This window comes from Camellia sinensis, chromosome 6 (genome assembly GCF_055761805.1).
Source record: "Camellia sinensis isolate YWXY chromosome 6, ASM5576180v1, whole genome shotgun sequence".
NCBI lineage: Eukaryota > Viridiplantae > Streptophyta > Magnoliopsida > Ericales > Theaceae > Camellia > Camellia sinensis.
This window is the reverse complement of record NC_138966.1, coordinates 147,744,438-147,755,853: the sequence shown is the minus strand read 5'-3', so window position 1 is coordinate 147,755,853 and position 11,416 is coordinate 147,744,438. Positions and strand designations below refer to the sequence as shown.

At 41.2% G+C, this 11,416-nt stretch overlaps 1 pseudogene across 1 annotated transcript; it reads left to right on the top strand.

Annotated features, from left to right (window-relative positions):
* The first annotated feature begins 1,538 nt into the window (after nt 1–1,538).
* Nucleotides 1,539–4,507, top strand: LOC114315663 (uncharacterized; annotated as a pseudogene). Its single transcript, XR_014333287.1, has 3 exons — nt 1,539–2,086; nt 3,723–3,878; nt 4,055–4,507. The product of XR_014333287.1 is annotated as an uncharacterized LOC114315663 (transcript).
* The last annotated feature ends 6,909 nt before the right edge of the window (nt 4,508–11,416 follow it).

The following is an 11,416-nucleotide window of genomic DNA, read 5'->3' as shown; positions in this document are numbered from 1 at the left end:
CAAATAACACTAAATTTTTTATTTATCACCAAAAATGGTGAGAAATAAAAATTACTCTTTACAAAAAAATTTAAAATACCTAAATTACCCCTCTACATACAAAACAAATAAAATAAAAAGACACATCCTCTTTTAGTCATTGTCCATCCGAACAGGAAGGTGAGAAACCATAATCATTTTTTTTTTTTTTTTTCTCACCTAGGTGAGAAACTCTAATAATTTTCTTTCTATTCTCATCTCCCAATCCAAATGGAGAGTAGAATGTGGCCTTTTTTTTGGTCTTTTCATTTAAAGCCGAAGCACTAGTAGCTCATAATTATAAAAATGTCATTGCCACGTGATCTTGGATGGGCTTTATTTATACAAATTATGTTTTAAAAGTCATTTTCATTTCAGAATTAGCTTGCTCAAAAATTAGATAATAAAAAAAGTAGTGGATAAGTTTTCTTTAGGTGTTGCAGTTTGCCATGTATGGAAGTAGATGAAAGTAGTGGATATATATATATATATATATATTTATTTTTTTTTATTTATCAAAAAAAATGTACAGAAGTGGATGAACAACAGTCTTTAACTAGAAGAGGAAAAGAAATTAAACAACTAATAATCTAATTGAAGAAGTTATATTTGGAATCATCTCTCGGAGGCAAGAACAGAATAATCATGGAAACTGGCAACTTTGCCTAGCATGGAACATATATATCTCATAAATGTATGAAGAACTTGTTATTTTCATTAAGGGGTGCAATGAAATGTTTCAATAGTTTAAGCAACCCATTCCTGTTGAATAAAAAAAATAAAATAGGATTTTTTGTTCAATATAGTCATTTTGTTTTCTAATTGAGATAATCTTATATTTTGCATTTACTGTTTTGGAGTCAATCTAGAAAACATAAAATAAATAAATAAAAATAAGGTTTAGTTTAAATTATTTTAGTGACCCTATCCAGTTGAATTAAAAATATGTAAAATAGGATTTTGGAGTAATATAAGTCGTTTTGTTTTCTATTAGGGATGATCTAAAATTTTCATTTACTATTTTGGAGTCAATCTAATAAATAAGCATAAAAAGAAGGTTAATATTTTTAAATTGGAGAAATGGGTTTGAGTTTAAATAAAACCATTCATTTGACTCCAAAAATGGAGTCCTCTCAAAAAGAAGGGAAAAAAAAAACTTTTCAATCTTTTAATTGACAATTGATGTTGACAAATTGAAGTTCAACATTTTCTAATAAATCATCTCAACAAAAGCGTCCTTTCGCCTTACTTTGGATTCAATTTATTTCCAACAGTGAGCCCATTTCATTTTTTTCCACTACAATGGTATTATTGTCTGTAACATTCACTATATACATGTTACAACTTCATAATCATTTCTGGCACCTCCAATCGTGCAACACATGAAATGTATCTAGTTATGACAGTCTCTTAACTATGTATTTTTTCTTCTGAGATAATAGGAATACGTAATTTCAGTTGAAGTCATCAAACCTAATTTGAAGACGTTGGATAAGGAGTCAGGCATATTATTCTTAAAGATGAAGAAGATGATAGCTCTAGGGTTTGGGGTCAGCCAATAAGATTAGTGTTGGGGTTGTGACCCTTGATGGTTTATCAAACCCAAGACACACCTATGTTACCCCACCAGGGTAGGGATTCCTTCCCTGGCAAACTGCCCAACACCATTTCCAACACATTCTGCCACTTATCAAATCTTGGCTTAAGGATCTGCAGATTCCCCAAATGACATTGACTGTCTTTGTTACACTGAAGGACCAGGTATGGATGCGCCATTACAGGTTACCGCTGTTGTTGTTCAGATTCTTTCACAGCTTTGGAAGAAACCCATTGCTGTGGTAAATCATTGCGTTGCTGATATTGAGATGGGAAGGGTTGTCACCGGAGCAGATGACCCTGTTGTGCTATATGTAAGCGGTGGGAACAAACAGGTGATTGCCTATAGCGAGGGGCGGTATTGGATTTTTGGTGAGACTATATAGATATTGCTGTTGGGAATTGCTTGGACCGGTTTGCGAGGGTTCTAACTCTGTCTAATGATCCATACCCTGGGTACAACATGGAGCAGGTATGCAATTGGCAGTGAGTTTCCTTAACCTATATCAGGTAAATTGACATGGAGACTGACCATTAATAGTCATATCTTTGATAGGTTATCATGTTCAATTGTCTTCGAACTTCAGGAAGACAAAAAAATTAAATTTAGCTTCTATTTGGTGTTTTACTTGTTTAACCATAGAAGTTTGCGGATTTTTTTTATTGATCTGTTCTCTGTCGATTGTTTGAGATAACTTTATACTTGTATGACACCTTCTGATGTTACTTGTCTAACCTGCACTGTACTGGAATAAATTTTGGTTATGGCTTGAAAGTTTCTGATCTTTGAATGTTGTATGGCTCGATTTTGGTGTATCCTCGCCCCCCTGCCTTCTCAGAGGACACACACAGACAATTGCAAATTTTGAGACTCTTTGATAATTTTCTTAATCTTTAAAGAATAAATGTTTATTGTGTACCTGTTTACGAACTTTGTTGAAGGTCGGAATTTGGTGGTTGTTAGGCCATTGTAGTTAGCCATATAACACCCTTCTCTTCATTTGTAAGAGAAAATGATTAAACAAGCCGTTAGTTGTCTTTACTTCTTTTTCTTTTTTTCTTGCTTGACCTTACAGATAAGGGGTGAGGTGATTTTTCCTTTTTCTTTCTTTTCTTTCCTCATTACGTAATCCTTCCTCTCAGTTTTCTGCTAAAAGAATAAGTGGAAGGCCACAATGAACATCAGCTGGGGCTATGATAAAGAAATAGTTGCCATGCATTTATGAGAGAATAAGCCTCTAGATGGAGTTGATTGAATGCTAAAGATGAAACCTACCGTAAAGGGTTTGGATGCAGGCTTTGTTGGGTTGAGATTTTATTATTGAATTATTGCATACAATCCAACTTTTGTGCTTCTTGTTCTATTTTGAGTTTTGTCAGTGAACAGTAGATATTGGTGAATATAGTGCAAGGTTCAAGTTAGGTACCTGTATTTTAAGTTCTTGTTTGACAAAGCGAATAGATGCTTATCTGTGGTTTTTAACATTGTCAGATTACCTTTCTCCAATAGATTTAGGCCTCGTTTGGCCAGTGACTTTTTTAGCCAAAAAGCTAAAAAGTCACTAAAAAAATCAAAAAGCCAACACTTATACCAAAAAAATGAAAGATTCATTTTTTTTTCTATTTTTTGCACATCTTTTGGTAAAAATTTAAAAAGTTATCCTAAAAATACTAGTTTTTTTTTACATCATATTTTAGTCAAAAAGTCAAAAAAATACTTAAAAAGTCTGTTCCCAAACGAGGCCTTAGTCATCTTATTTGATTAGTTCTTTTTGTTTTTTTTTTTATAAATATGTTTAACTACATTTTTATTATACCTTCATCTCTTTGTTTTTGTTTTTCTATATTTAAACACATGATTGATCTGTAAGTTTATTTTTTTTTGGGGGTAAGTTTAGATTATATCTGCAAGATTTGTCACACATTTCATCACCTCTCATTTATAAAGATTCTCTCTGGAACTTTGGTTTACTATTTTATACTTACTTTTCGTTCTGGTTATATTCTTAAAATTTCTTAGATAGGCTTCAGAATGTTCTTAAAATGACGTGATGAAGAAATGCTTTCTGCTTGACTTTGCCTTTTTTTTTTTTGCCTTTCTTCATCAGCTTGCCAAGAAACGAGAAAAGTTTATGGACCTACCCTATGTTTTCAATGGAATGGATGTTTCGTTTAGTGGAATATTGAGTTACCTTAAATCCACTTCTGAGGAAAAGCTAAAAAATAATGAATGCACCCCTGCAGATTTATGCTATTCTCTTCAGGTAATCATTTGGAATGCTTCCAATTTTTAATAATACACATTTTGTGGTGATAAAAAGTTTAGCTGGCAATTTGGTATAGCTGTTTTTTTTTTGTATATTGCAAGTTTTAGTTGAATATTTAGTTTACATGATCTAATTGTGGGCTCAATTTCTGCATACAATTTAAATTGTTTTAGGAAACTGTGTTTCCAACACTCGTGGAGATTACAGAACGAGCAGTGGCACACAAGAAAGATGTTCTCATTGTTGGTGGTGTGGGCTGCAATGAACGCTTGCAAGAGATGATGAGAATCATGTGCTCGGAGAGAGGCAGAAAGTTGTTTGCAACTGATGACAGGGCAATGATTAGGTATGCTGGTCTCCTAGCTTATGCTAATGAGATGTCAACTCCGTTGGAGGAATCAACATTCACACAACGGTTCAGAACTGTTGAACTACTGGCAATCTGGAGAGAGAAAAAGGAATCGCCAAATGGTCTCATGGAAAAACGTGTCTAATTACCAATGTTTTTTCAGTAAGATCCAGGATTAGTTGCTTCATAATTTTATAGAAGGTATGAGGCCCTTCAGGAAATGACAAAATTGGCAAGCCGTGGACCATCCATGGGTAATATATAAAGAAATTTGTAACGCCCTCAAAATAATAACATTAAACTCATCAAATAAGACATGCTTTGATATGTAAAACAACCACATTCTTTATTCAACATAGTTTCATTACAGGAGTATTACATGTTAACAACAAAAGCAAATGCCCTATAGGCTTACAGCTTTCCAAGTTAACACTTGGTTACAACCAAAGAGTACTAACTCATACACGTTAAGCCCTTGGCTTGAATTTACATGTAATACATCAAAAAGTAAAGCGACAAAAGTATGTCCGCCTCTAGCCTCCCAAGCTATGTCCTTGGAGGTGGCATGCTACCTGTACCTGAAAATGATATTCCCATATAGGGTGAGCCACAGCCCAGTAGAAATACACTAAACCAACCATGAACAATGACTAAAATATTAGTAATTGATAGATGGCCAACACTGATACATTCACATAAATCACATATTTATGTCATACGACTTATAAGTCCAAGTTACCTTTCATTTTCCCTTTTTCAACGGATAGGCATATAAGCGCTACCCACATTCTCAACAGATATGTATAACAACAATATCCACAGATAAGCATATAAGCTATATCCACACTTCACAAAGATAAGCATATAAGCTCTATCTTCACTTCTCTAGACAAGCATATGAGCTGTATCTACGGAGTTCATCCCCTATCTTCTCCCAACACTATCCGGTTTAGAGGTACATCCCCTATCTTCCCCTAAACCGCGGAGTACATCCCCCATCTCCTCCTCTACACATAACGTATACAAACACATTGGTTCTATATACAATCACTCAATACATATAATTAATGTATTCTATCAACTGTCAAATTCCATGACACATTCAATTGATTAGTTTCCGTTTGCCTAATCATCATGCATTGTCTACAACAATCACGACTATCCTCCACCGATAGCCCCAAGCAGTCATTTCTAAACAGAAAATAAATGCACAAATGGATATTCAATCAACATTTCATTTCCTCATTTCTCACAATTAATTATCCCAATTAATCAAACAATGTAATTAGGTCAATTCCCATATATTTACATTACAACCCTTGGGTCCCATTTTCATCAATGATTCAACATATATACCATTTATCTATGCCAAACATGCATCTAGGTTTATTACATATAAAACCCCAACTTTTGTAAAATTACACAAAAGCCCCAAACTTTCACCAAATTACCAAACCAACCCCAACATCTCAAAATACTAAAATTTAAAGACAAAATCCATAGAGAGGAGTAGGATATCCCTACCTCAAATTTGGAGTCCCAAAGGAGAAGACGACAAAACCCAACGTGCTCCGAAACCCGAGATTTTCAGATTAAAAAGTAGCCCTCGACGATCAACAACTTTTTTGTAAAGGCCAAAGATGAGCAAATCACTCCTACTAGATCAAAACCTAGAGAGAAGGTAGAGTTCTAGAGTGAGAGGCTCAACAATGGTGATTTTGGAAAAGTAAGAGAGAGAAGAGAAAGCAAAAAGTGATTTAAAAAGTCACAAATTTCGGGACTTAAACCCAGTCTCCCGCTCGAGCGTAAAACACCCCGCTCGAGCGTCACTCACAGACTCCCGCTCGAGCGTCCAAACTTCCGCTCGAGCGCCGGATGCACTCTCCCAGCATCTATACAGAACCAGGCCTCCGCTCGAGCTTCCAACTCTACGCTCGAGCATACAACGCTGCACAAGAAAATACTGAATGGGTGTAATCTCCGCTCGAGTGTACAGGCCAAAAATCTGGGCAACTAGTTTTGGTTTCTAAACTCAACCAACCTGTAACAAACCTGCCCAACACATCCTATAACCCAAAAACAAAGTAAAAAGGATGCAATCAAGATGATAAACAACTACCAACATCTACGGACACATGTCCGGATCACTGTTCAACAAGGGTAAACCCGGGATCGCTATAACCTCCCCCCCTTAAAGAATTTCGTCCCCGAAATTAAGCACAAGTTTTCAAAAAAAAACAAGTTTTCTCCCAATTTAAACAATGTTACAATTTAACATTCAACAATTCGACCCATTACCGGTCACCCCCTCCCTTTAACAAGAGGTATTTCACAATATGTAGACAACATATGTACTTTCAACATGCATCAACATTACGCATTATCTTTCCAATTTCAACAATACATTCAACACATATAGTGTCACATTCAACTTCCATATGAGGCAAGTTCCAAAACATACTTCCAATAAACCAAAACATTTTCAATGTTTCACAACTTAAGACATATATAAAAGCTCTTAAGTTCAACAATAGTTCAAAATGTAAATACAAGCTTACATATCAACAAACAAGTCCGGATATTTCTCGCGGACTTCCAACTCACGTTCCCAAGTGGCCTCCTCCACTCCGTGATGTTTCCACAAGACTTTCACCAAAGGAATAGTCTTGCCACGCAGGACCTGATCCCGCCTATCCAAGACCCGAACCGGTCTCTCCTCATACGAGGCATCCTCATCTACCTCTAAATCGGTCCAATCCAACACATGTGATGGATCTGGCTCGTACTTCCGAAGCATACTCACATGAAACACATCATGCACTCCGGACAACTGCGGCGGTAAGGCTAACCGATAAGCAACCTCGCCAATCCTCTCAAGGATCTCAAAAGGACCAATAAACCGAGGGGATAACTTCCCACTCTTCCCAAATCTCATCAAGCCTCGCCTAGGTGATATCTTCAGAAAGACATGATCACCTACCTCAAACACCAAAGGCCTCAAACGGTGCCATACCGATGCTAGACTGAAAACTGTTGTTGTAGGCAAACTCTACCAATGGCAAGTGCCTCTCCCACGTCCCACTGAAGTCCAGGACACAACCCCGAAGCATATCCTTGAGGATCTGGATAGTACGCTCGGACTGCCCGTCAGTCTGAGGATGATAAGCCGTACTAAAGGTCAACTTAGTGCCCAAGGCACTCTGCAAGCTCTGCCACAACCTAGCAGTAAAACGAGGATCTCTATCTGAGACGATCGTCACTGGGACCCCGTGCAATCTCACTACGTCCCGAATATACAAGTCGGCAAGATGATCCACCGAATCTCTCACGCGCATAGGAATAAAGTGCGCTGACTTAGTCAACCGGTCTACAACCACCCAAATGGCATCACTACCCCGCTGAGTCCTCGGAAGACCTACAACGAAGTCCATAGTGACATGCTCCCACTTCCACTCGGCAATAGGCAAGGGTTGCAACAAACCCGCTGGCCTCTGATGCTCGGCCTTCACTTGCTGGCAAGTAAGGCACTTCGATACGAAAACAGCCACATCTCTCTTCATACCCCGCCACCAAAACTGGCGACCCAAATCCTGATACATCTTAGTACCTCCTGGATGCACCGCAAGGCGCGAATGGTGAAACTCCCGGAGTACCTCCTCTCGGCAAGACTCCGGTACAAACAAACGGTCTCGGTATCTCACACTCAGGTCGGGATACACCGTCAAACCCTTCTCAACCTTCCCACTGGAGATCTTCTCTCGGAGGGATTCTACCTCTAGGTCACCTCTCTGTGCCTCTAACACTCTAGTCACAAGTGTAGGCTGTGCAACAACAGAAAATAAGGCCGCAGCCTCAACAGATTCGCCCAGTAGCAAATTAAACTCGCCAAGTGCTCCCAACATCTTCCATTCTCGGATGGCTATACTAGCTACATCACTAATGGATTTCCTACTAAGGGCGTCGGCCACAACATTGGCCTTTCCCGGATGATAATGCAACTCAAAATCATAATCCTCGATGAACTCCATCCATCTCCTCTGCCTCAAATTCAAGTCTCTCCGTGTAAACAGATACTTCAAACTCTTGTGGTCCGAGAACACCTCGAACTTCTCACCATAAAGGTAGTGCCTCCAAATTTTCAAGGCAAAGATCACAGCCGCTAACTCTAGGTCGTGAGTAGGGTAATTCTTCTCGTATATTTTCAACTGACGTGAGCCATAAGCTACCACTTTCCCCTCTTGCATCAACACACAACCCAAACCCTCTCGTGAGGCATCACAATAAACCGCATAACCCAACCCTCTCTCCGGAATAATTAACACCGGAGCGGTGGTCAATCTAACTTTCAACTCTTGGAACGACTTTTCGCAAGTCTCATTCCACACCAACTTGACTCCCTTCCGAGTCAGCCTAGTCAACGGTGATGCTAACCTGGAGAAATCTTTCACAAACCGACGGTAATACCCAGCCAAACCCAGAAAACTGCGGATCTCGAACACACTCTTAGGCTGTGCCCAATCTTGCACTGCCTCAACCTTGGATGTATCAACAGACACCCCTTTCTCGGATACCACGTGGCCTAAGAATTTGACTTCTCTCAGCCAGAACTCACACTTCCCAAACTTGGCATACAGTCTATGGGCTCTAAGTAACTCAAGCACCACTCTCAAATGTTCCTCGTGCTCTTCCTCAGAAGGCGAATAGATAAGAATGTCGTCCACAAAAACGACTACAAACCGATCCAAAAATTCCCGGAAGATCCGGTTCATCAAGTCCATAAAGACTGCCGGTGCATTGGTAAGCCCGAATGGCATCACCAGAAACTCGTAATGGCCATACCGCGTACGGAATGCCGTCTTAGGAATATCCTCCTCCCTGACCCTCAACTGGTGGTAACCCGATCTCAAGTCTATCTTAGAGAAACAACGGGAACCCTTCAACTGGTCAAACAAGTCATCTATACGGGGCATAGGGTACTTATTCTTAACCGTAGCCCGATTCAACTTCCGATAGTCAATACACAATCTCAAGGCACCATCTTTCTTTTTAACAAAGAGGGCCGGTGCTCCCCACGGCGAAACACTAGGGCGAACAAAGCCCTTATCTAGCAATTCCTGGAGCTGAACTTTCAACTCAACCAACTCTGCTGGAGCAAAACGGTAAGGTGCCATAGAAATCGGCGCCGTGCCAGGCACTAAATCAATAGAGAACTCTATCTCTCGGTGAGGTGGCAAACTAACAAGATCTTCGGGAAAGACATCCGAATACTCACAAACCACCCTCGGCAACACAAGCTGGGTCTCACCACTCTCACCACTCTCAAAGCTAGCAAGTAGACCACTAAGCTCACTTCGCCCTCGCGAATCATACCCCGGTGGCAAAACACTACCAACCCGGTCTCCCAAGAAATGGAACCACTCCCCGCTCAAGGTACATAACGTGACCCTCTGGCGGTAACAATCGATAACAGCCCGGTATGACGATAGCCAGTCCATACCCAAAATAACATCAAAACCCTTCATGGGCATGACAACAAACGGAAAAGGAAGCCTATAGTCGGCGACCTCTATATCACAACCTCTAACACCCTGTTTCAAGATCAACTCACCACCCAAAGGCGATACCACACAAATAGGAGATGCTAACTGTGCTAACTCCAATTCCAAAACAGATGCAAATGCAGCAGATACAAAAGAATGAGATGCACCCGTGTCTATCAACACATTAGCAACCGAGTTGCAAAACAGAAAAGTACCTCTCACTACTGATGGAGCCGGTACTAAATCCTGCGCGGTAACAGCATACACGCGCCCCGTAGGCCCCTGGTCTACCTGCTCACCTCTCGGAGCAAAAGACTGCTGCACAGACTGGGATGACGAAGCTCCCGGATTGGCCCTCGAGGCCTGCACAGACTGAGCTGGCTGAAAACCCTGCGTCTGCCTAGAACCAGACGCTCCCGACGTGGCACTCAACTGCGGGCAAAACCTCTTCAGGTGCCCAGGCTGTCCACACTGATAACAAGACAAGGGCTGCCCCCTGCCCAAACTCTGACTCTGCGGTCTAGCTGAAGAAGAAGCAGCTCTCTGACCCCCACCCTTTTGCGGGCAAACAGAAACCTTGTGACCCAACTGGCCACACTTGTAACAGGTAAAATCCCCCTGACTACCTCTCCCCGATCCTGCACTCGGCACTGGAAAGGTCGATCTAGCAACACCACTCTGCGACTGCTGAGGGTTAGAACCCCTCTGCCTCCTGCCATCACCCTGGCCATCTTGGCTCCTCTTGGAGCCTCTCTGCCCCTCATCCTCTTCCTGCATCATGAGCTCCATATGAGCTGCAGCATCTACCAGGTGCCTATACTCTCGGATATAAGACCCACCAACTCTCAACTTGAGGCCCCGTCTCAACTTCCGCTCAAACTCATAGCAACGGCGTTCCTCAGACGCCACCAGTTCAGGTGCAAACCTGGACAAACTGGTAAAAGTAGCCTCAAACTCGGCCACTGACAAGCCCTGCTGATTAAGCCGGCTGAACTGATCCCTCAGCTTCTCCCTAGCTGCTGCAGACAAAAACCTCTCCTGAAAAGCATTCACAAACGTCTCCCAAGTACCACCAACACGAGCCTTCTCGTACTTCCACCATTGACCCGTATCTCCCTTCAGTTGGAAGGATGCCAAGGTCACCTTCAGTGCTCCGTCCTCGATGCCAAGCATCTCGAACGTCTTACTCATTTGCTCTAGCCACTCATCAGCCTTCAGTGGCTCCTTCGGATCCCCGATAAACTCATCCGGATTTGACCGGAAAAACTCCCTCTTCAAGAAAGAAGGCCCTGCCTCAGCTGCCTGATTCCTAGCTCTAAGAATACCCAAAGCTCCTGCTATCTCTCTGGCCAAGGCACCCATAGCCTGCTGACCTGCTGGCTCGGCCACATTGGCCTGGCCAACTCCCTCCTGTACTGCCGGAACCTCCTCCGGTAATGGTGCTTCCTGCCTTGCAGGTCTACCACGCCTAGCACCTCTTCCTCGCCCTGACATCCTAATAAAGGTAACACAGAACGTTAGCACATTCATAAATGTGCCGAAACTAAACACTCACGTCCTAATGCATGGACAACTGTAATTCACCCCACATAAGCACATAAACACATAAGCACTTACGAATTTCATTTCCGGATAATGATAGTCCC